Genomic DNA, 26,848 nt, shown 5'->3' with positions numbered 1-26,848 from the left:
TTGGAATTTTGTTGGTTCTAGTTTCTGCAGTGGAAAATGTAAATTCGATTCCATGCAATTGAGACCTGGTTGGAGTTATAGTGTTCAATTTAAATAAAACATTTTGTTTGTGTATAGTTCATGACACCCACTCTCCCTATCTTTTGTCGAGGTTAGGATCGATCGAAATTTTTGGTGAATGGTTCTCTCGAAAAGAAAAAAACAAGTTTTGGTGCGTAAGTCAAGCAACGGGACCATAAAACACTTCAGAAATTTCAATAGTTATTAACGTATCTGTTGTGGATGGTATATCTTAGGCAAGAACGAGGTGTGAGCGACAAGTGAAAGTGCCTAAAATAAACCGTCCACAACAGATGAGTATCCAACTTTTCATGCCGAGCCTAAATTTCGAGAACAAATCTTAAATTTATGCCTAAGAAGGCCTTTAGTCACGGAATTTGCAAGCATTTCCAAGAAAAAGTGGGACTATTGTTTTGTGTTAAAATGTGTGGCCTTTGAGTAATAATATATTTAATGTTTGTTTGTGGTTCTTTCTGAGGACATTATGCAAGTCGCGTTTCTTTTGATGTGAAAAATTATTTTTGTGATGTAATCACAAATCAAGAGTCCTTAGTTTTTCTCAGAATTGTTATCTTGCGCGCATAAATTCACAAATTTTATTTATTCAGAAATTTCGACAGATTCGAAGATATGGGTTTGGATGAGCAAGTTTTGCCATCTCAAAGGTCATGATGACACATAGTATGACTCTTTAAATAATCTTTTTTAGAACAAAAGAATGAAGTAGTAACGTCAGTTACTTTCTAGTTCTTACTTAGGAAAAATGATTTACAATTTGAAGTAAAAGTTTCACCTCTAGATCATAAAAGAAGTGATGATTTCGTTGCGATATTATGGGCTGTGAAAGAAGAGAAGTCGTGAATAAAATTTTGCAATTTAACCTGTCACAGACGGCAAACATAATAACAGTTTTACTATATGATCTATTACCTCATTTGATCGAAGATTTTCAGATATTGATTTCAGAAATCTTTTACTTCATTTGATTTGAACATGCTTTTTGCTATATAAACCCTCATTAGTCAGACCTTGTCCATTATTATTGCTGTCGTTATCTGAAATATCTGAAAATCTTCGATCAAATGAAGTAATAGATCTGATAGTAAAACTGTTAATATGCTTGCCGTCTGTGACAGCAAGCGAACGTAACGATTTTTGCCCCAAGGCAATACCTTCATACGATTTGATTGTACATATTTACGCACTAATGCGTAAATGATGAATGAAAACAAACGAAATATTTGTATAAAACTACTGAAAACTATTTTATCTCCTGTAATGTCATAATATTCACAATATGAGTGTCACTTTTAGAATCAAAATGGGCTAGATTTAAACACGTCATTCACAGAACGTACGTTTATTAACTGAAAATTTCGATAATTTCTCATTTGCGCACGGCTAACTTCGATAATTTCACATTTATTCACGGAAAACTTCGATAATTTCTCATTTATTCACTGAAAATTGACAAATTCTTGACAGTATACTAGATGTGTGTTTTATTTGTGGGGAATATGAATGAGTGACGGCGCTTCGCGGAGTCATGGCGTGTTTATGTTTCAGTTTGATTTTTGAAATTTGTTTTTTATGGTGATTATGACATTACAGGAGATAAAACCTTGTTCCTAACACGGTAGCAAATGGGGGTTTTGCGCACACGATGTGTTGCCGAACTCGCTTCGCTCGTATCGGCAATCTCACATCTAGTGCGCAAAACAATCCCATTTACTACCTTATTATGAAAATAGCTATATTTAACATTGTTCATTGACACAATGTTCATCGTAGCAGACGCTAGTTTCCCTTTTACAAAATAGAACGAAAAGGCTAATGTAACAATTCCAGGGAATTTCCTTTTACGAAATATCTAAACTTGAATAAAAGCTAAGACGAGTTATTTAAGGCAACTTTGCTACCTTCTTGCGTCGGTCTCACTATAATAATTTAAACTTTTACAAAAACGGCAGAGTAAAGTAAACCAGAATGAAAAGTCTTTCAGGACTAGTCGTACGACGTGTCCTGAAAAATTCTGCTTTGATCAAGAGTTATTTGTGCCGCAACGATCATAATCAGTCTGATTAAATCAGAACAAACAGGCAACTTAATTGTTCAATTTACTTTTATTGGATATCAGAAAGTCGTGGTTTCTCGTGTCGTCGTTTTTTTTTCAGTGCAATTTGCTGGACGTGCCCGACCACCCAGCCCGCAATAGAGGCTATTGCTACCTGACATACAGAGATCACGAATGCGCACTGGTTGCGAAAAAACTGATTTTCCATTCGTACTATGGCGGGCGCAATTTATTTTGCGATTGGAAATAGCGACGAACAGTTGGGGAAATAATAACGAACCCTCACCGCTATAGTACGATATCAACTGAATTTCTATGAGCATAGCGTTGTGTAAGTAGTAAAGACCAAATTAGCATCGACTAAACATTACAAGTTACAAGTAAACCAAAGGTACAATAAGAAGCGTCGGAGAGGCGACATAACTACACGGTCAATATCGTCAGGAACGATATTATCGTTTTCTAGACGATAGTATCGTCTAAAAAACGAGAATATCGTTTTTTAGACGATACTATCGTCCAAAAAAACGATATTATCGTCCCAAAAATTTTCATCCAGGACAATAATATCGTCTAAAATTATAAATTCTAAAATATTTTCAGGACGATATTATCGTTTTCTGGACGATATTATCGTTTTCTGGACGATATTATCGTTTAAAAAAACGATACTATTGTTTTTAAACGATAATATCGTTTTTTTGGACGATACTATCGTTTTTTTAGATGATAGTATCGTCTAAAAAACGATATTATCGTTCAAAAAACGATAATATCGTTTTTTTGACGATAATATCGTCCTGGATGAAAATATCCGCTGGACGATATTATCGTTATTTTCTATTTCTGAACAATTTTATCGTTATTGTTGACGATATTATCGTCCTGGGCGATAATTTTTGGGACGATAATATCGTTTTTAATTAATTTTTTTTTAAATTTGAGACGATAATATCGTTTTTAATTTTTTTTATATAAAAATTCTAGACGATAATATCGTCCTGGGCGATATTATCGTTCTGGATGGTTTTTGAAGACGAAACACAAAATTGAACAAAAATGTGTGGGGAAAATGTGGAATATCTTAGCTCAACTCAAGAATTTTCTTGAGATTGAGTTGAGTTGAGAATTCAATCTCAACTCAACTTGTGATTATGGTAATTTTGAGTATACCAACCATAGGGAAGTAATCCTTTTACGAAATTTGATTGTACATTAAAACGCCGAGCGATCCGGCCCATTGCCCCAGAAAGGAGCGGAGGGCCGCAATGCGAGCCGGGCGCCGGAACAGTCTCGGTAACTTAGGAGTTAATTTTTTTATCGCATCGTCTCATAATTAGTCTGTGAAGTTTTTTTATATAAAATTTAAATTTACAGAACCAAATTATAGACGGCAAATATATATTAAAAATTGGTTCATTTGGTTCTGTAAATTTAAATTTTATATAGAAAAATTACACAGACTAATTATGAGACGATGCGAAAAAAAAATAATTAACTCCTAAGTTCCGACACCGTTCCGGCGCCCGGCTCGCATTGCGGCCCTCCGCTTCGCTCCGGGGCAATGGGCCGGATCGCTCGGCGTGTTAAAACGCTTTTTACGTACAATCTAAGTTGGTATTCATTTCGTAAAAAGATGAATTATTTAGGGACGAACTAAACGCCTTTACGTTTCATTTCGTAAAAGTGTGAATTTCCTAAGAAGGAACGAACGAAATGTCTTTACGTTACATTTTGTAAAAGGATGAATTCCCTGGGATCAAAGAGTTCGACTCGTGCGACTGTAACATGTAACACTGCAGTTTTTAAATACTGATGTGTATGGACCAATGTATGTAGTGAGCACAACCGATTTTACGATTATTTACTTTCTATCAATAAATACTTTGTAAACACTTCCTTTCACTTAATGTATCGAAATTATGCTTTCCCTGAAGGTTCTGCTAATTTTGAGGTAATCTTGAGATCTTAATCTCAATTCAACTTGAGATTGTGGTAATCTTGAGTTGAGATTAAGATCTTAAGAAAATCTTGAGTTGAGTTGAGATCTCAACTCAACTTAATCTCAAGATTGTCTTGAGTTGAGCTAAGATATTCCACATTGAGGAAAGACGTTGACTTGATAAATAGCTGCAATAAAAAATATGATTTTTAATGGAGGAAGTTACCGACTTTGTGTGAGTAAATTGCCCTTCTTTCATTTTTTGGTAGGTGATTTCCTCTGACAATTGTTTTTCGATATTTTGGAAGAGAATTCGGTTCTTGCTGCACCTCTGAGTAAAATTGAGTCCTGGACAATTATAATACCCAAAACTAAACGATAATATCGTCCTGGGCGATATTATCGTTTTTTTAAACGATAGTATCGTGCTGGACGATATTATCATTTAAGAAAACGATAATGTCGCCCAGGACGATATTATCGTTTTGGACGATATTATCGTACAGAAAACGAAAATATCCATTAGATTTTCTAGAACGATAATATCGTCCAGAAAACGATACTATCGTCCAGACAATATTTTAGAATTTTCCAATTTAGACGATATTATCGTCCTGGATGAAAAATTTTTGGACGATAATATCGTTTTTTTGGACGATAGTATCGTCTAAAAAACGATAATATCGTTTTTTAGACGATACTATCGTCCAAAAAACGATAATATCGTTATTGACGATATTGACGGTGTGGAAATGTCCCGCCACCGTTAGCGTCGATATTGCTAAATCACTGATATTTGAATATAACGCTATTTGAAACAAGCTAACGCAATGGCTATAACCAATTTTTTTTTCGATATTTCGCTAGTAGCGCGATTTTGCCATGCAACCGGGGTAATATTATGAACGTTTGAAAACGGAAATCTAGAGCTAATTTTGTTGTCACCAAATCTATGGAAAAGTGTCGGCGATGGATGTAAAAGAAACGAGCGCAAAAAATCCGTATTTTTAAAAGCAGACACAAAAAATCAGAGAACCACTACCTACCCTCCAGAATGCATTTTAAACATTAAATTCAAAATGACAGCAATAAACAAATAGAAAATCGTCTATACAAATGCGTGTAACAATCAATTTCATATTTCGCACTTACCATTATACAATATTCCTTGCACTTTTTCATATTATTTTTATTTGCATTTTATTTTTGTAGTGTCCCAATGTGTGAGAATCGCTGTATGGTATTTTCGCATTTCTTTGTCTTTCAAACCCCTTTTTAACACCATAATTATTAATATATGTATGGATATGGATATATATAAACCATCCCATCATCATATATTGAAACTCACATATAGAAAATATAAAAATTCAGTCGTTCATTATGTGCGCTAAGAGTGTTCAGTTCATTCCTCATTGTATATTACACCTCTTAACGCATGCAGTTTTAATTATTTGTTGTTTTGTACCCGTACACACACAATTTTTTTTTCTTTCTTTCTTTTTGATACAGAGAGTTTGGTGACGACAAGAGTTTTGAGATTTGCATCCTTCTGCCCCCTTTCAGGACAATGACCTGTCTGTGCAATTTTATTTTCTAATGCAATGATTTGCCGTTAATATGGGGCTTTTTACCAGTCCACTCTCTATCCTAAGTTAATATGTGTTGCCCGCACTTAAAATTTGCATGTGCTCGCAACTATACTTTTTCTATTTAATGGTTCTAAAGGTCCGGTCGTTTTATATCGACAGAGAAATTATATTTTTATTTTTCCTCATTTCCCAGATGTTGCACGTATATTTATATGGTTATAGGTACACATTGCACATTCATCCAATGGAAACCAATTATCAGTGGGCGTAACTTCTGAAATTTTGTACCGCACCTGTGAAAATCACGACACTTACTTTTTACCGGCATGTACTACGCTAGAAAATCAAAAATTTAATTGCGCTCACATTTTAGATAAATTGTTTATTAATGAAATTGTTGTCACTCCACCGATAGGAATAAGAATTTCAGAATTGGGTATTAGGTGACACTGAAATTGAAGGAGGTGTAAGTGACAAAAAAAAAAGTTAATTTCAACCATAATTGACGAGTGCGCGCTCCATAAATGTAATTTATTTTTCAGTTACGGTGTGTCTCTATCTGTGCACATAATATAATATGTCGTCGGGAAATCATAAATTGGTAAAAATAGCGATTCGACGTGTTAAAGAAGAGAGACGTTCAACAAGCGTATTTTCGTTTGATTCGATTAGTTTGAATGTTGTTCACTGGCGTACCGTGTTAAGGGATGATATCAACAGAAATCGGTGTTATTGTAACCGATTTAAATTAATTCATTACGGAACAATTCGAACGCTCTGCCTGTACCTTTATCCGGCACATTACATACCTAAAATTGCATATCAATTTAATTAATTTTATAGTAAAGCGCTGGTAAATTTCGCGTAAATTTCACATAATTGTATGTAATTTCATTGTATGGTAATAAGGTCGGAGTCATTTAGCTTATAATATATGTTCAATTAATTAAAGCATTCTTTGTTAGAGGGGGCTGTAATTGATTTTAATAATTTGCAAAAATTGTCTTTCACTGTAAACAATGGCAATAGAACATGGGATCACAAAATGATTCATCCGGAAATTAATTGCATGAACATTAGGGTCGGTCGATTTTTGAAAAATTTCAAATCGTGCTTCTGGACCCAGCTGATCCCACTCAGCTTAACCCACAGAAGATTTTAAGACCAAAAAAACATTTTTTTTTAATGTTCTATGCTTTGCCCAAGACGATTTTTTAGAAAATTTTTGAGTATCAGAAAGTGTTGGTACTTTGTTGTTACTCCTAATCAAAAGATTGAGTAAATTTTTTCTTTTTTCCTTTAAATATTCAACGTAAGGTTAAAGAAATACAACAAAACAAAAAAATACAAAAATTCGATCAAAACCAAGTTTTCCGAAGTAAACGAAGTTCATGGAAGTCGGTTTTTTTTCAGATTTTTTCAACTTTGTTACTATTAAATCAGGAGTAAATTTAGACGGATTTTTGATAAATTGGCTCATTATCAAGGGAAATAAATAGTGATTCTAGAACACAAAAGTTTTTCACTGTTGTGAAACATTGTTAATGAAAAAAATATTTGTCTAAAACAATAAGTAAAAGATGACTACCACTACCACATCAAAACACCATGCACTGTCTACATAATTGTTTTCACATTAAGTTCCGACATTAAGTAACCGACATTTAAAAAAAAAGGTTTTTTTGGTCTTAAAATCTTCTGTGGGTTAAGCTGAGTGGGATCAGCTGGGTCCAGAAGCACGATTTGAAATTTTTCAAAAATCGACCGACCCTAATGAACATCGAGTTCACTGTTCGTTTTCGCATTCAATGCACGGAGTAAAACCGCTTTGGTTGGAGCTTCCTTTGGTTAAATTGAATCTTCAATAAGCGTCCATGTGTTTTTTAGCGTAAAAGATGCGCTTCAACGCGACCCACGTCTAATCGAAGGACCTTTTCCTGTGCAACAAACTCGTTAGCATAAATCCTGATGTTCCTTAGGAAAATGACTGATAAGTCCCTCTATGGTTACATCTAACCTGATAGTAAACATTCGAAACACAATCAGTCTCTCTGATGCACAAAAGCATGTATGAACGATCATAGATGGTGTCGTGATGTCGACATTGCAAGGACACTGTATGTAGCCTTTCTTTGGCTTGCTTCCAGTAAAACAACTACGCGTGTGTTTGTAGACCAACTGGGCTGAACTTCTTCAAAAAGGACTGTAAGCTAACAATAGTCACGATCCCTTTTTAAATGTCAAGGCTTTTTGTTGAACAAACTGGGAATTCTAAAGTTTTTATAAATTTAAAATGTTCGATGTGGTAAGGCAAGCAATACGAATAATACGTGCGAGTAAAAGGATCAATGCGAGGGCCACAGTTCTATTTATAAATGAAATATAATAAGGCTTCCTCGAACATGGCGCGATGGAATGAGAAACTTGTATATAATATTAACCAAATAATTGCGACGAGATCTGCAAACCATTTTACATTTTTTGTAGTTTGTAGTTTTGTACCATTTGTTTCCGAGTTAATTTCCGCACGAAATCTTTTGTGGGTTGTAAGAGTGAGGGTTACTTAATTTTGACAATCTAAGATATTCATAGTAGATTACATCATAGACCATGTAAATGGCCGATTACATTAAGCGCAAAAGTTTGCGGGCGGAGCGCAGGGAAGCCAGTAATTAGTCCACTAATTCCAGGGATGGCGTTATCTAACATACAACAAAAAATTTTTACTCACAAAAAGAGCCTGAGCTCAGAACAAGTAAAGTTCAATCGAACACAGCTAAACAAACAGAGCAGAATCACTCTTCCCTTTCCCATGGTACGCGTGAAGCGAATGTGGAGACAAATTGCCGTTTCAACCACCGGATCCAGTGGCGGTCAGAGGTTAGCGTGGTCTAACCATCTTCAGTCGCTTCGACCCGGGTAAAAATTTCAGTCTCAGTGAGACCTAAAAATACGTAGTCTCAAGGGTCTCATTTCGGTCTCATTGACTTTTTCAGTTTACGAGAAGTCTCAATTTTAATTTATTTTATGTAAATGAACAAGAATGAACGAGAGAAGCTGAGTGGTCTCGTTTCGACTACTTTTCGAGAATGTTTGAGGATGAATGAGTAGTCTTTTTTGACTTTTATTTGTTAGGCGTGATGAGACTGTCCGAGTGGTCTCGGATTTAATACTTTCCGAGACTGGACAAGTGGTCTCTTTTCGAATAATTTTTCCTTACACTTTCCGAGACTGACCGAGTGGTCTCGTTTCGACTACTTCTCGAGAATGTTTTAGGATGAATGAGTAGTCTTTTTAGACTTTCATTTGTTAGACGCGATGAGACTGTCCGAGTGGTCTCGGATTTAATACTTTCCGAGACTGAACGAGTAGTCTCATTTAAAAAAAAAATTATTCAAATTTTGAGAACGGAAAAGTAGTCTCATTTCGAGAAAATATTTTATTCGAATTTTGAGAACGGAAAAGTGGTCTCATTTCGAGAAAATGTTTTCTTCCAATTTTGAGAACGGAAAAGTGGTCTCATTTCGAGAAAATATTTTATTCGAATTTTGAGAACGGAAAAGTGGTCTCATTTCGAGAAAATATTTTCTTCCAATTTTGAGAACAGAAAAGTGGTCTCATTTCGAGAAAATATTTTATTCGAATTTTGAGAACAGAAAAGTGTTCTCATTTTGAGAAAATATTTTATTTGAATTTTGAGAACGGAAAAGTGGTCTCATTTCGAGAAAATATTTTATTCGAATTTTGAGAACAGAAAAGTGGTCTCATTTCGAGAAAATATTTTATTCGAATTTTGAGAACAGAAAAGTGTTCTCATTTTGAGAAAATATTTTATTTGAATTTTGAGAACGGAAAAGTGGTCTCATTTCGAGAAAATATTTTATTCGAATTTTGAGAACGGAAAAGTGGTCTCATTTCGAGAAAATATTTTATTCGAATTTTGAGAACGGAAAAGTGGTCTCATTTCGAGAAAATATTTTATTCGAATTTTGAGAACGGAAAAGTGGTCTCATTTCGAGAAAATATTTTCTTCCAATTTTGAGAACAGAAAAGTGGTCTCATTTCGAGAAAATATTTTATTCGAATTTTGAGAACAGAAAAGTGTTCTCATTTTGAGAAAATATTTTATTTGAATTTTGAGAACGGAAAAGTGGTCTCATTTCGAGAAAATATTTTATTCGAATTTTGAGAACAGAAAAGTGGTCACATTTCGAGAAAATATTTTATTCGAATTTTGAGAACAGAAAAGTGTTCTCATTTTGAGAAAATATTTTATTTGAATTTTGAGAACGGAAAAGTGGTCTCATTTCGAGAAAATATTTTATTCGAATTTTGAGAACGGAAAAGTGGTCTCATTTCGAGAAAATATTTTCTTCCAATTTTGAGAACAGAAAAGTGGTCTCATTTCGAGAAAATATTTTATTCGAATTTTGAGAACAGAAAAGTGTTCTCATTTTGAGAAAATATTTTATTTGAATTTTGAGAACGGAAAAGTGTTCTCATTTCGAGAAAATATTTTATTCGAATTTTGAGAACGGAAAAGTGGTCTCATTTCGAGAAAATATTTTATTCGAATTTTGAGAACGGAAAAGTGGTCTCATTTCGAGAAAATATTTTATTCGAATTTTGAGAACGGAAAAGTGGTCTCATTTCGAGAAAATATTTTATTCGAATTTTGAGAACGGAAAAGTGGTCTCATTTCGAGAAAATATTTTATTCGAATTTTGAGAACGGAAAAGTGGTCTCATTTCGAGAAAATATTTTCTTCCAATTTTGAGAACGGAAAAGTGGTCTCATTTCGAGAAAATATTTTATTCGAATTTTGAGAACGGAAAAGTGGTCTCATTTCGAGAAAATATTTTTTTCGAATTTTGAGAACAGAAAAGTGGTCTCATTTCGAGAAAATATTTTATTTGAATTTTGAGAACGGAAAAGTGGTCTCATTTCGAGAAAATATTTTATTCGAATTTTGAGAACGGAAAAGTGGTCTCATTTCGAGAAAATATTTTCTTCCAATTTTGAGAACAGAAAAGTGGTCTCATTTCGAGAAAATATTTTATTCGAATTTTGAGAACAGAAAAGTGTTCTCATTTTGAGAAAATATTTTATTTGAATTTTGAGAACGGAAAAGTGTTCTCATTTCGAGAAAATATTTTATTCGAATTTTGAGAACGGAAAAGTGGTCTCATTTCGAGAAAATATTTTATTCGAATTTTGAGAACGGAAAAGTGGTCTCATTTCGAGAAAATATTTTCTTCCAATTTTGAGAACAGAAAAGTGGTCTCATTTCGAGAAAATATTTTATTCGAATTTTGAGAACAGAAAAGTGTTCTCATTTTGAGAAAATATTTTATTTGAATTTTGAGAACGGAAAAGTGTTCTCATTTCGAGAAAATATTTTATTTGAATTTTGAGAACGGAAAAGTGGTCTCATTTCGAGAAAATATTTTATTCGAATTTTGAGAACGGAAAAGTGGTCTCATTTCGAGAAAATATTTTCTTCCAATTTTGAGAACAGAAAAGTGGTCTCATTTCGAGAAAATATTTTATTCGAATTTTGAGAACAGAAAAGTGTTCTCATTTTGAGAAAATATTTTATTTGAATTTTGAGAACGGAAAAGTGTTCTCATTTCGAGAAAATATTTTATTCGAATTTTGAGAACGGAAAAGTGGTCTCATTTCGAGAAAATATTTTCTTCCAATTTTGAGAACGGAAAAGTGGTCTCATTTCGAGAAAATATTTTATTCGAATTTTGAGAACGGAAAAGTGGTCTCATTTCGAGAAAATATTTTCTTCCAATTTTGAGAACGGAAAAGTGGTCTCATTTCGAGAAAATATTTTATTCGAATTTTGAGAACGGAAAAGTGGTCTCATTTCGAGAAAATATTTTTTTCGAATTTTGAGAACAGAAAAGTGGTCTCATTTCGAGAAAATATTTTATTTGAATTTTGAGAACGGAAAAGTGGTCTCATTTCGAGAAAATATTTTATTCGAATTTTGAGAACGGAAAAGTGGTCTCATTTCGAGAAAATATTTTCTTCCAATTTTGAGAACAGAAAAGTGGTCTCATTTCGAGAAAATATTTTATTCGAATTTTGAGAACAGAAAAGTGTTCTCATTTTGAGAAAATATTTTATTCGAATTTTGAGAACGGAAAAGTGGTCTCATTTCGAGAAAATATTTTCTTCCAATTTTGAGAACGGAAAAGTGGTCTCATTTCGAGAAAATATTTTATTCGAATTTTGAGAACGGAAAAGTGGTCTCATTTCGAGAAAATATTTTTTTCGAATTTTGAGAACAGAAAAGTGTTCTCATTTTGAGAAAATATTTTATTTGAATTTTGAGAACGGAAAAGTGGTCTCATTTCGAGAAAATATTTTATTCGAATTTTGAGAACGGAAAAGTGGTCTCATTTCGAGAAAATATTTTCTTCCAATTTTGAGAACAGAAAAGTGGTCTCATTTCGAGAAAATATTTTATTCGAATTTTGAGAACAGAAAAGTGTTCTCATTTTGAGAAAATATTTTATTTGAATTTTGAGAACGGAAAAGTGTTCTCATTTCGAGAAAATATTTTATTCGAATTTTGAGAACGGAAAAGTGGTCTCATTTCGAGAAAATATTTTATTCGAATTTTGAGAACGGAAAAGTGGTCTCATTTCGAGAAAATATTTTATTCGAATTTTGAGAACGGAAAAGTGGTCTCATTTCGAGAAAATATTTTATTCGAATTTTGAGAACGGAAAAGTGGTCTCATTTCGAGAAAATATTTTATTCGAATTTTGAGAACGGAAAAGTGGTCTCATTTCGAGAAAATATTTTCTTCCAATTTTGAGAACGGAAAAGTGGTCTCATTTCGAGAAAATATTTTATTCGAATTTTGAGAACGGAAAAGTGGTCTCATTTCGAGAAAATATTTTTTTCGAATTTTGAGAACAGAAAAGTGGTCTCATTTCGAGAAAATATTTTATTCTAGAAATGAGACCACTTTTCCGTTCTCAAAATTGGAATAAAATATTTTCTCGAAATGAGACCACTTTTCCGTTCTCAAAATTGGAAGAAAATATTTTCTCGAAATGAGACCACTTTTCCGTTCTCAAAATTAAAAGAAAATATTTTCTCGAATGAGAACACTTTTCCGTTCTCAAAATTCGAATAAAATATTTTCTCGAAATGAGACCACTTTTCTGTTCTCAAAATTCGAATAAAATATTTTCTCAAAATGAGAACACTTTTCTGTTCTCAAAATTCGAATAAAATATTTTCTCGAAATGAGACCACTTTTCCGTTCTCAAAATTGGAAGAAAATATTTTCTCGAAATGAGAACACTTTTCCGTTCTCAAAATCCCAATAAAATATTTTCTCGAAATGAGAACTCTTTTCCGTTCTCAAAATTGGAGTAAAATATTTTCTCGAAATGAGACCACTTTTCCGTTCTCAAAAATGGAATAAAATATTTTCTCGAAATGAGACCACTTTTCCGTTCTCAAAATTGGAAGAAAATATTTTCTCGAAATGAGACCACTTTTCCGTTCTCAAAAATGGAATAAAATATTTTCTCGAAATGAGACCACTTTTCCGTTCTCAAAATTGGAAGAAAATATTTTCTCGAAATGAGACCACTTTTCCGTTCTCAAAAATGGAATAAAATATTTTCTCGAAATGAGAACACTTTTCCGTTCTCAAAATTGGAAGAATTTTTTTTTTTCGAAATGAGACCACTTTTCTGTTCTCAAAAATGGAATAAAATATTTTCTCGAAATGAGACCACTTTTCCGTTCTCAAAATTGGAAGAAAATATTTTCTCGAAATGAGACCACTTTTCCGTTCTCAAAAATGGAATAAAATATTTTCTCGAAATGAGAACACTTTTCCGTTCTCAAAATTGGAAGAAAATATTTTCTCGAAATGAGACCACTTTTCCGTTCTCAAAAATGGAATAAAATATTTTCTCGAAATGAGAACACTTTTCCGTTCTCAAAATTGGAAGAAAATATTTTCTCGAAATGAGACCACTTTTCCGTTCTCAAAAATGGAATAAAATATTTTCTCGAAATGAGACCACTTTTCCGTTCTCAAAATTGGAAGAAAATATTTTCTCGAAATGAGACCACTTTTCCGTTCTCAAAATTGGAAGAAAATTTTTTTTTTCGAAATGAGACCACTTTTCCGTTCTCAAAAATGGAATAAAATATTTTCTTCAAATGAGACCACTCAACGGGTCTCACAAAGCGAAGAAAATATTTTCTTCAAATGAGACCACTCAACGGGTCTCACAAATCAAAGGAAATATTTTCTTCAAATGAGACCATTCAACGGGTCTCAAAAGTAGAAAAAACTTTAGAAATGAGACTACTCATCTGGTCTCGGAAATTGTAACAACGGTTCAAAATTAGATCCACAAATACATATATCTGATTTAGCAACATGAGTAACGTCGATGGCCGTCCAGATTGAAAGTTAAGCATCATTCGTCGCGGTTAGTACTTGGATGGGTGACCGGAAAAAACATTACAAAAAGGTAAAAAAAAATATTACTAACGATTCTACATAATTTCAGTCAATTTGATCTAGCGAATTATAAGAAAAGTAAAGGGCAGTGGCCATCTATGAACTCAACATAGAAGTACAGATATTCACATAAACAAATCGTCCGATAAATAATATCGAAAGAAGAAAATAGTCTAACAGCATGGCCAAAGCAATGAAATATGAGTAGTCTCAAACGGTATCGGAAAAACTCAAAAATGAGGAGTCTCAAAGGGTCTCGGAAAAACTCAAAAATGAGAAGTCTCAAAGGGTCTCGGAAAAACTCAAGAATAAAAAGTCTCAAAGGGTCTCGGAAAAACTCAAAGATTAGAAGTCTCAAAGGGTCTCGGAAAAACTCAAAAATGAGAAGTCTCATAGGGTCTCGGAAAAACTCAAAAATGAGAAGTCTCAAAGGGTCTCGGAAAAACTCAAAAATGAGAAGTCTCACAGGGTATCGGAAAAACTCAAACAGTCTTTTTTATCCTATTTCTTCTTATCAAAATGAGACCACTCATCCATTCTCATAACGTCTAACAAATCCATAATGAGACCACTCATCCATTCTCATAACGTCTAACAAATCCTTAATGAGACCACTCCTTCAGTCTCACATCGTCTCAAAAAGTCAAAATGAGACCACTCCTTCAGTCTCACAGCGTCTCGAAAAGCCGAAATGAGACCACTCCTTCAGTCTCACAGCGTCTCGAAAAGCCGAAATGAGACCACTCCTTCAGTCTCACAATGTATAATCAGGTCGAAATGAGACTTCTCACCAGTCTCTTGAAGTCCAACAAAAAGTATTCTCGTTCAGTCTCAAACATTCTCGAAGAATATACAAAATGAGACCACTCTGACATTCTCATAAAGTCTCGTAAAAGTTTGAAAAGAGACTACTCATCCAGTCTCAAACATCTCCGAAAGACATTTAAAACAAGACTTCTCAACAGTTTCAGATGAATTCGGATGAATTTTGGATGAATTATGAGAACTAATCCAGTCTCAAAGGTCAAAAAAGAGACGTCTCGCCTCCATACAAAATAGCTGTCTCGAAGAGACGTCTCACAACCACTTTTTTTTTACCCGGGGACTGGTCCGTTATACACGATACAGCCGCAAACTTTACGCTTGAATTAGTGTCTCAAAGTTTGTTCGTGCCACCTTACGATGGAAATACGGAAAAATTATCGGAAGGTTGTTTCGAAAAACATCCCTTAGACGCAGCAGAACAAGCAGCAGAACGGAGTCAATCGAAATCAAGTTAAACAGAACCAAAATAAAATTAAAAATAAAACAGAAAACAACCCGAAAAACCGAAAAAAAAACACTCAACCACTTGATTATTTGCATAGCAATGAATCAGTGATGTAAATTCAACGTACCTAGTGGTACAGTGGTACACACGTTAATTTAGTAGATTATTCACCTCTGTCCACATGTTTATTTAGACACTTGGGGAGTTATTGCATGAGCCGAAGGCGAATGGTATAACTCCAAGTGTCTAAATAAACTTTTGGACCGAGGTGAATACGCTATTTTATCTACCGACGGCGAAATAATAGCACCTTTTTGACTGCTATTATTTCACCAAGGAAGATAATAGTAGATTACAGTAGAGCCTATGTAAATGAGTAATACATGTGTGCGATGTTTGCGGCGTGTGAGCCGAAGGCGAACCGCCTAATTTCGCACACATGTATTACTCATTCACATAGGCTCTTCTGTACTGTTCTTTAATGTGTAGGCATCCTGTGCGTTGTATTTACATTGTCTAAGATGAAAAATACGAAACAATTTTGCATAAAGCAGCATTTCGGAACCTTTCCACTTCTATCCATTTTGAACTAAAATTTCATTTTGATTTAGTAGGCATCGGTTGTGCACGCCATTTCGGCTGTATTTAATTGACTTCTTTGTTGTTGTCATTCTCAGTTTCAGTGCAAAATTTTTGATTTTGTTGTTTTAAACTATAAATTCAGTGTGATTTTAGTGTTTTCTTAATGTTATCGATGGCAGGTGTACCAAAAAATAGTTCTGCCTGTGTAGATTCCAATTTATATCGTGGTTTGTGTGAAGTGAAAACATAAACAAAATCATCGAAAAATGACCGACCAGCGCATGTAAATGATCGCGCATAGCATGTAAATCATCGAAAAGTCTAACATGTAAGTTTCATTTACATTCTCATCGCAGACAATGTAAATACAACGTACAGGATGCCTACACATTAAAAACAATTACAAAGTCAACCCGCTCACTAATAAACATATGATACAACGTAATCACGGTGATTTTCGTTGCTGTGTAAATTTTCCGGTTTCCAGAGGACAAATTTAACTTTGTTATGAGAGCATTTTCCTAGTTGATGCTGTCTCGTAAAGAGATAATGATAGTAAGGACTGACGATAAGCAGTTAATTACTGTTCTGAGGTCTCTTTCACATTCCGAAGCCGAAACAGTGTCCTTGCCTCAAACAGTTCAAATCTAAGTTCTACATCTGGTAGCACTTAAGTGCATATATAAGCCGGCTCTTTCTCTTTTCTCGACAACTTCATTAAGCATTAACAAGTGCTCAGAGCAAAGCAAGGGCCGTAATCCACAGGAGTTTTCTTACAATTTGAAAAAGTATCCCATCCTTTCCGTGCTTTTTAGTGGACAAAAAAGCCTTTGAAAAGGACGTGTTACATTTTTGACGGTAATTTTGCCCTCGCATCCTTTTTGGAAACAGTAAAAACATCGTTTGGTGTTGTATCTCTGACTTAGGATACTTCACCAAAAACATTTCTATATTTCATTTAAACCTAACACCTAACGATGTTAGTACTTTTTCCAAAAAGGATGCGATTGCAAGATTATCATTAAAAATGTAATATTTTCGAGCCCAAATGTAGGCTACAAATTTGACAAGTAAAGATTTCTCTTAAGAGCTATGGACTCTTTATAAATTTGTAGCCTACATATAGACAGAAAAATATTCTTTTTTTGATGATTTCTCTGAATCAATTTTTTTTTGTTGAAAAAGTAAAACCATTAAAGCACGCAAAAATGTGTTACTTTTAAAGGAAAAATTGGTTTGTGGATAGTGAGTGATAACTTATCACACTTGGAGAAACCTTTGCAGATTGTGTAAATTAAATTTGTGTAATGTGCACAGCAATCTCCAAGTGGGTTATGACTCACAAACCAGTGCTTTAATGATTTTACTTTTTCAAAAAAAATTTGGTTCATAGAAATCATCAAAAAAATGAATATTTTTCTGCCTAGATGTAGGCTGCAAATGTAGATTACCTTGATCCCTACATCAAACACTTAAGAGGCACCGATACTTAGCTAAAATTGTAGCCTACATTTGTGTGCTTCATATTTCATTTTTAATTATATATTTTAATCAGAATCCTTTTTGAAAAATGTACGAACTCAATTCCGACCACGAATGTGTTAGCTATAAATCAAAATTTTAATGAACTGCTCATTGTTCTCAGAGCTGGTCAAACTGATACAACCAAAACTAATTTCTGTTGAAAGCTCGTGGTCGGAACTGCTATCGTACATTTTTGAAAAAGGATTCTGGTGGAAAAGATCATCAAAATTAAACTAAAATCCAGTATTTAAAAATCGCCCAAATGTATGCTTTTCAGCAAAGTGCCGGTGCCTCTTAAGGGACAATAAGGGATAATATCATATCAGTTAAATGAGCTCAAGCAACGCACTTCAAGCATGAGTAATACTCTAAATAGAGTACTGAAACTGGGCATTGCATCGAACAAACTTTGGCACTGTACATTTGGAAACTTCTTTCATACAAAATAATATCTATGACAGTTGCCATTAAAAACACTTTTGCTTGAAGTGCGTTGGCTCAAGCTTAGCAAGTCCATTAAATGTGTAATTAAAACAAAAGGAGCTTAAAGCCGAGATAAAAGTAGAAGATTCCGTCAGAATTCCCTCAGTATTACTATTTCGACAGTTGATCTGCAGTCAAGGGGATGTGGGATGCCTACATTTGTTAAATGTTTTGGGACGAAGAAGAAGATAATTTTGGATTTTATCTCAATTTTGAAGTCAAGATCAAAGGCTTATCCCAACAAAAATCTCTTCGAGAAAAGTGTGACGCAGTCTTTGAAGTACAATTTCTAAAATGAATGATATCGCTAGAGTTGACGCTTTCAGCTTCGTTACGCAAAAATTAAATTTTACACCCAATTTTAGTTCAAACAAGCTGGCTTAGTTTTTCTCATCATCTGCCAAATAATTTTTACCAAAAAAAATTTGACTGGAAACAACCAAAATTTTACCAAAAAAATCTGCGTCGCATGTGGCAGATAAATTTTCTTGCTGGTCTGTTCCTGAACATTTGCCACTTTGCGACGCAGATTTTTTTGGTAAAATTTTGGTTGTTTTCAGTCAAATTTTTTTTGGTAAAAATTATTTGGCAGATGATGAGAAAAACTAAGCCAGCTTGTTTGAACTAAAATTGGGTGTAAAATTTAATTTTTGCGTAACGAAGCTGAAAGCGTCAACTCTAGCGATATCATTCATTTTAGAAATTGTATTTCAAAGACTGCGTCACACTTTTCTCGAAGAGATTTTTGTTGGGATATCAGTCGTTTTAGAAGTTTTAGAACACTGCTTTTTATAACAGTTTATAACAGAAATTCGGAAGTTTGGCGAAATTTGAAAATTTGACGAAATTCGAAAATTTGACGAAAATCGAAAATTTGACGAAAATCGAAAATTTGACGAAAATCGAAAATTTGACGAAGAAAGTAATTCTCTATCTGCCACCATTCAAGAAATATCTCTAAAACACCAATTGACTCACACATTTCCAACTTTCGACATTTTTCACAAATGCCCTTCTTTTCTACTCGTAAAACTCTCTATCTGCCACCATTCAAGAAATACCTCTAAAAACATAATTGACTCACCCATTTCCAACTTTCGACATTTTTCAAATATACCCCACTGTTCTACTCGTAAAACTCTGAGACTTTGTCGAAGAAAGTAATTCTATATCTCTCATAACCCAAAAAAATATTAGTCCTTTCATCCTACGCTCGAGTAGCTCAAAATTTGGTCACTCTAATCACTCTAGCTCAAACGAATCTGCCCCGATTTTTTTTTGTTCGAATCGCGTTACGAATACCTTTCATTTGATGGGTCGCACGCCTCTGTAGGTTTCAATACAGCTAAGCTACAGCCGAACACGCGTTCCCGACCCTCGAAAACCACACTCAGAAACCACTTCGAGGCCAATAAAATAAAATTCTGGTTTTTCCTGGGGTAATGGCGTATCACATTTTCATTTTTATGCCCACCCTGAGGTTCCTGCAAAATTTCATGGAGATTGGCTGACTAGTTTCCGAGATCGACCGTCGATAGATAGATAGACAGATAGATAGAAACATACAGAGTAAGTTGAAAGATTTTGATTGTTTGGAAAACGTTAATTTGGTGCATTTTCTATCAAAATGACCAACTTCAAAACGATGTATCTCCGGCAATTTTAAAGATACATAGTCGAGTGATAGCTCGTTTTGCTCGTATTTGAAGCGCGAATAAGATAGAATAGGATTTGTGGTGATACGGGCCAAAGGAAAGAAACTTAAATTCTCGCCTATATATAGTTGCCGCGTCTCAAAAAAATTTCTTCGTTCTTTTTTTGGAAGTTAGACTGCGTCAAGTCCTCCGCTATCGCTCCGGACATGATAATATTGAAGAAAAATCAATCAATCAGGACTAAAACTAAAATTGAAAACGAAGATATCGTAAACCGTAGGTGAAAGTATGATGAGAGCTTATATTTCGGCCCTGAATAGCAGAAAAAAACGTATCTCGACGTTCGTTGCATTGGGTGTTTATTATGGTGTGAATTTATTCCGTTACAACTAACTATACAAAGCATTTTTTTTTCGACGAAACATTGTGCGTGTAATAAATATCGTACTTAGCAATATCTTTTAATTTTCAATAAATTACTGATTAAACAATCACCGGAAAGTGTGAAATTTAAGCTAAAAAATATTGTAATAACAACCATATCAACCGTAATGTGCACTTAAAAATTCAATATTTTTAGTCCTTTATTTGTGCGCTGGCTGGAGCAAAAAAAAATAATCTTGACACGCTTGACATATAACTGAAGATTGTTTAACCAAACATGGACATGAACTCGAGCAGAAATTAAACTTTCTAAGTGAGTTCATTGTATAAGCATTTTCATAAGAACCATTTTTTTCCGCCATGTACTTCTATGTATGCCCAACATTGTTCTTTGTGTTAAATCAAACGTGAATTAAACGTCATAAAAAAATAAATATGTTAAGCCAGTACGACACATCCACCCGGTTATGGTATCGTTAAAAAAGATGAGGTTTTGCATAGAGTGGTGTGTAAGATAAGGTGTATACGCAGTTAACGTTGCTACCTTTTTATATGAGAGGTGTGGTTCGATTACATTTTTGCTGTGTTACACATAGTTTACTTACCACTCATTTGCTTGCAACGTTAATTTTTTTTTTACTTCTTCTAAATGTGTCGTGTATAAAGCTCCATAATACCTTGTACAGCAATTAATCGATGTTGTTCGTTATATGATTCGAAAGAGAATTAGATTGTACTCCACTGCATTCATACAACGCTTATTCGCATCATAAAGGAAGGGAAAAAAATAAGAATGCCTGCTTCCCATCCCATTGCGACAACGATACGTAATGAAAGTAGGCATACGATGAGGGAAAAGAAATGCATCAACGCATATTGTACATAATACGCACTTTGTTCCATGAGGTGCACTAGAAAATGTATGTCAATAATATGCATACACTGCACACACATATATCTACTTCACCGGTAGGCAAACGTTGTTTTCGTTTGTACTTACATATTTGTTAATGATGGCACATCCTGGGTGAGCATCCAACTTGGGCTAGAAATTTTCAATTTTCTACTTCGGAAGGAACATCTTCCAGTGTGCTCGTTGCATGAGTAAATTGTTACTTATACGTACGGTTGCATTTGTGTGTGCGACTGATTCAAGTGGCATCACTAATGCTATTTCAGTCATAAAGTGCTTGTACTATTGATTACAGTTGTTAATTAGTTTGTATGTAAATTTCGGGTTGCCATCAGATACAGCCACTTTTCGATCATGCTCTGTGTATTGAAATTACGGCTTGAAGTTTCATTTTTGAGGAAGGGAAGCTTTGAGGAACAGAAGAATTGTTGTTCTTATGAGCCGTAGAAGTCGTCAATTATTAAAATGCGTTTTCACGATTATTCACAGATATTTTCACCCAAAACTGGTAGTCTTTTCCTTTGTTTTAGCTTCCGGAAGAGGCGATCTCCGAAGAGCCTTTTGCGTTTTTATATGAAAAAAGGCGTCCTTCGAATGTTATGGGACTTTGCTCGATTTTTCTAAAGGGCCTTTTGGTAGCCAGTGGGCTCTGTTACGAAGCCATATTTTTAACAATTCTCATCAGTAGAATTAAAGGTCATCCCTAAAGGACAATGGTGAACGGATCACTCGTGTCGAAACATGTAAATAACCTTCTTACTAGGTCCCACCTTTTGGGCGGGTCAGGTCCCTTGACTGATAATTTTTTTCAATATCTTTTTGATCATTTTCATTGTTGAACTTCCGAAGCATCACTGATACAAATGCCTACATTTGATCCTAATTTATTTTTACATATGCTGTATTCCTAAAAAAATTGTCAAATTTAGAACATTAATATATCGATTACTCTATACATTACAACAAAATTCTTCAAAAAATCTTTGAACGTAAGACCGAATGATCTTTGAGTTCTTATGTTTCTTATAAATTTGCAGCAAGATTTTCAATCAACCAATCAAACTCGTATGAGCTATGTATTATTCTGTTTGATTGCCATTTTGTCGAATTGAATCAGAGTAGATGCGAAGTTTAACGAATATGGAACGATGAGAGGCCTTTTCACTTTGGTAAAAAATTTAAAAAAAACCCATTTCGTAGAAGGATGAATTCCCTGGGAACGAACAAAACGCCTTCTCATTACATTTCGTAGAAGGATGAATTCCCTAGGAACGAACAAAACGCCTTCTCGCGACATGTACCACATTTCATTTGAAAGCAGGCATTTTTCTGCCGTAAGACAGTAAAAACATCTTTCTTTGGTATTTAGTAGACGGATTTTTGTTAGTCAACTATCAGATTTGTTAGTCAACTATCAGATTTGTTAGTCAACTATCAGATTTGTTAGTCAACTATCAAATTTGTTAGTCAACTATCAAGTTGTTAGCAGTTCACTAACAAGAGATGTTTACCGGTTAGAGGCTGGGCATGTACTGACGAAATTTTTCTTCCTATTTGTTTCATGCACATCATCGAAAACATACTTATACGATTTACACACACTACGCAACAAATTCAAATTTCATCAAAGTAATCTTTTTCGATTGAGGCTATAATCAACAGTGTAAAATCCTGTTTTTATGGCATAGCTTCCAGATCCTTCGTCCCACATAGCCCATCTTCGAACTTAGCGTTGGTATTTTACTTCCACATATTTAAAAAAAATCGTGCCTTGAACGATTTTTTGTTACCCAGATTAAACGTTTTTCATGCCATTTCATACATTTTCAAGCACAGTAAACTTTTTTGTTACCCACATATTTCGGTATTTTCTGGTGTAAGACCCTGACTTTCAGTCAAGGGAATAACCGCAGCTCGTGTGAATTACAACCCTCGCTTCGCTCCACAAACTTTAGTCGTCGTAGTTGTCTAATGTTTGGTTTGCTTTGGCCGCAAACTTATCGCTCGTCCGAGCTGTCTAATATTGCAATACGACACTGCAACTCTTGTGAATTACGACACTCGCTTCGCTCGGGCCGCAAACTTCACACTCGTCAGAGTTGTCTAATAATAAGTTTTAGTCTAATCGCAAACTTCTCGCTCGTCCGAGCTGTCTAATATTGCAATACGATACCGCAACTCGTGTGAATTACAACCCAGGCTTCGCTCCGCAAACTTCAGTCGTCGTAGTTGTCTAATGTTTGGTTTGCTTTGGCCGCAAACTTAACGTTCGTCCGAGCTGTCTAATATTGCAATACGATACTGCAACTCGTGTGAATTACGACCCTCGCTTCGCTCGGGCCGCAAACTTCACACTCGTCAGAGTTGTCCAATATTAGGTTTGATCTAATATCAAACTTATCGCTCGTCCGAGCTGTCTAATATTGCATTACGATACCGTAACTCGTCGAAGTTGTCTAATGTTAGAATTGCTTGACTTTTGTAATACTATATACTCATTGTAGTGTATATGTAATTTTAGGTATATGCTGCTTGTTAATTAATAAAATATAAAATAGCAATTATCAAATACCAATTATCGAAAATCAACTATATTGTTCATTTATTACATTTCTATTTTTTGGCATAACTTCCGAAGCGTTGATCACACATAGCTTATCGTCGAACTTAGCCTCAGGAATCCCATTCCTCGTCGATTAAAAAAAAATCATCAAAATCGGTTATGAATTACTCAAGTTATCGTGGTGACAAAAAAAAATAGGTTACAAACAATTACGTTTTTCTTCACATTTCATACAATTATCAAAAATTAAAAAGTATCACATTTTCGTTTTCAATAGGTAAAACACACATAAAACAAAAATGTGATACTTTTTAATTTTTGATAATTGTACATTGTTAGGCGACACACATTTTATGGTATTAGATCATAGATCATTAGATCGATGTGTACTCTTTATAAGATGATTCTGGAGTGACAAAAGACATAGCTAATGCGTTCTTTTTATACATAAATTCATAATTGATATTCAAATAGCCAACTATCAAATTTGATAGTCAACTGTCGAATTTGATAGTCAACTATCAAGCAAGTTGATAGTCAACTGTCAAATTTGATAGTCAATTATCAAGTTGATTGTATACCATCAATTCTAATATAATTCGTTGGCGAAAACAAATTCAAATGATTTACACACACCCTAAAAAAATCAAATTTCACCAAAGCAATCGTATCGTATTTAATAGAGAAATTATCAACAGTGTAAAATCAGGTTTTCCTGGAATAACTTCCAGATTCTTAATCCCACATGGCTCATCTTCGAACTTAGCCTCGACAATTTTATTCCACATCGATAAAAAAAAAATTTGTTGAAATTGGTTAAGAATTACTCGAGTTATCCTGCCCACAAGAAAAAACGGTTACAGACATTTAACGTTTTTCATAACATTTCACAAGTTGATAGTCAACTATCAAGTTGATAGTCTACCATAAATTCTAATATCAATCGTTGGCGAAAACAAATTCACATGATTTACACACACATCCAAAAAAAATCAAATTTCATCAAAGTAATCGTATCGTATTTAATAGAGAAGTTATCAACAGTGTAAAATCAGGTTTTTCTGGAATAACTTCCAGATTCTTAATCCCACATGGCTCATCTTCGAACTTAGCCTCGAGAATTTAATTCCACATCGATTAAAAAAAAAATTGTTGAAATTGGTTAAGAATTACTCGAGTTATCCTGCCCACAAGAAAAAAACGGTTACAGACATTAACGTTTTTCATAACATTTCATACATTTTCAATCAAAGTGTACATGTATGGTTACAGACATTTTTCGGTATTTTCTGGCGTAAGACCCTGACTTTCAGTCAAGGGAATAAGTCACAACTCTTACGGCGACCTATAATTGTATGTGAAACTGGCAACCTTGTTATAGTTAATTGTTCACTACCATGACTGAAAAAAGACGCACGTTCTTACGAAGAAAAAGTGTAAATTTTCGGTCATCTAGTCTTTGAAAAGTTTTTTTTTACAGATTAAATAAATAGTTTGTTGTCACTTCATTCAGTCGACACTCGCGTCCCACCGGTCGGCAGTTGGTCTTCTCCTTTTTTTTTACACGTTGCACCAGAGCCTAATATTTGGGAATTAATTCTCTAAACTCCCAAAATTCCCAAAAATTCCCAAAAATTCCCTAAATTCCCAAAAATTCCCAAAAATTCCCTAAATTCCCTAAAATTCCAAAAAAAAAACAAAAAATATTTCAGAACATATTGAATATAATATATTCAGTAAATTGAGCTTAAGCGGCATATCGCCAAAACTGGAGGTGATGGTGATAGGGGAACAAGTGGTCTCCGATTTTAATGAGTAATAGATTCGTCTTCAATTCTAGAGAATCGTATCTTTCATTTTTTGTCGAACATTTTTTTAAATTTTCGGTTAAAGTGTTCAAAGGTGAAAGCATGTCAGAGGGTACCGAAAACCCTTTTTCGGCTATAACTCAAAAATAATTATTTTAAAATCACTGCCATGATGAACTCACGTACGGAAACTCTAAAGAATCGAAATGGGATATTAGGTATCTGTCAGCTGATAGGAATATTTTGTTTTTTTTTGGTTATCTCGGTGATCACAACTAAAACAAACTGTCAACAAATAAAACAACCCAATTTGTTAAGTCACGAAATTGTTTTTTTTTCAAGCGAGATATTTTTTGTAAATTGGAGCGGCTTTTTAAACTGAAATTAAAAATTTCAAATTCCACTTTTCCAATATCAATATACATTTTCAGTGTGTTTTTGATGCGTTCATTGAAATAAAAATAATATGGACAAAGGCTCGCGGTTTATTGTCAAGATTGATGCAGTCTACGTCGAGAAAACTCAAAAGTCCAAAAAATATCATAAAAACACAAATTTTAGGAGTTTTGAGTTTTGAGTGGCTATCGACACCTTATATGTTCTCTGGCACCAAACGATGAGGCCACTTTTTTCAAAAATAATTCGAATAAAAAGTTATCATCAAAAATGTATTTCATAGGGGGTCGGAGTGTAGATTGCTCTTAAATTATTGTGGTGTTGTACTAATGTCGGCTTTGGAGAGACCTACAAGTAGAGTATACGCCCTGGCTGGTGCGAGTACATCGACGAGAATTATATCCTTCAGAGCATAATATTTGGGAACCAATTTTCAAAAGTTCACTAAAATTCCAAAAAAAATCCCATTTTTTTCTTTGCTTGTTCATAGTTTTTAAAGGTTTTTGAACTTTTCCTGATCTTTTACGAGCATTTAATTATAAAAATGCAAAGAAAAGAAATTTTTTGGGAATTTTAGGGAATTTTTGGGAATTAATTCCCAAAATTCCCAAAAATTCCCTAAATTCCCAAAAATTCCCTAAATTCCCAAAAATTCCCAAAAATTCTCAAAAACGATTCCCAAATATTAGGCTCTGCGTTGCACACATTCAGAATACCCCTCAAAACCCTCACTTCTATCTACGTATTAAGCACATCCTTAATCTATTGACACAACTCTAGAAACTCTAGACTTGTCGAAAAACAGTAACCGAAGTTGCACAAAATCACAATGTGAGTTTACGAGTATCACAAAGTTGTTTCCGAAGTGATGAAGTGCGTAGCAGCATCCAATTGTATTAACACGTAATGGATGCTTTTCGCATAGGGCAAATTGCTATGTAATGGTCAACTTTCGCATGTGGTAAGAAGTAAAATTTTTTACTTCAAATCTTTCAGCGTACATTTGACTATTTAATAGGACCAGACCGACCAGACTGACCGGTGTTAATAGCTTATTTTTGCTGTCGCTGTTCAATAACGGATGAATAGC

General features: G+C 34.1%; 1 long non-coding RNA gene across 1 annotated transcript; it reads right to left on the bottom strand.

The window, feature by feature from the left end:
- Window positions 1-306: 306 nt before the first annotated feature.
- Window positions 307-25,646, bottom strand: LOC119085034. The gene is made up of 3 exons (XR_005089207.1): window positions 25,636-25,646; window positions 20,362-20,366; window positions 307-422 (listed from the first exon to the last, which is right to left on the bottom strand). It is a non-coding gene; the product is annotated as an uncharacterized LOC119085034 (long non-coding RNA).
- Between the last annotated feature and the right edge of the window lie 1,202 nt (window positions 25,647-26,848).

The sequence above is a fragment of the Bradysia coprophila genome, unplaced genomic scaffold (assembly GCF_014529535.1).
Source record: "Bradysia coprophila strain Holo2 unplaced genomic scaffold, BU_Bcop_v1 contig_94, whole genome shotgun sequence".
Classification (NCBI taxonomy): domain Eukaryota; kingdom Metazoa; phylum Arthropoda; class Insecta; order Diptera; family Sciaridae; genus Bradysia; species Bradysia coprophila.
The sequence above is the reverse complement of the archived record's forward strand: the minus strand, read 5'-3'. Positions and strand labels throughout refer to the sequence as shown.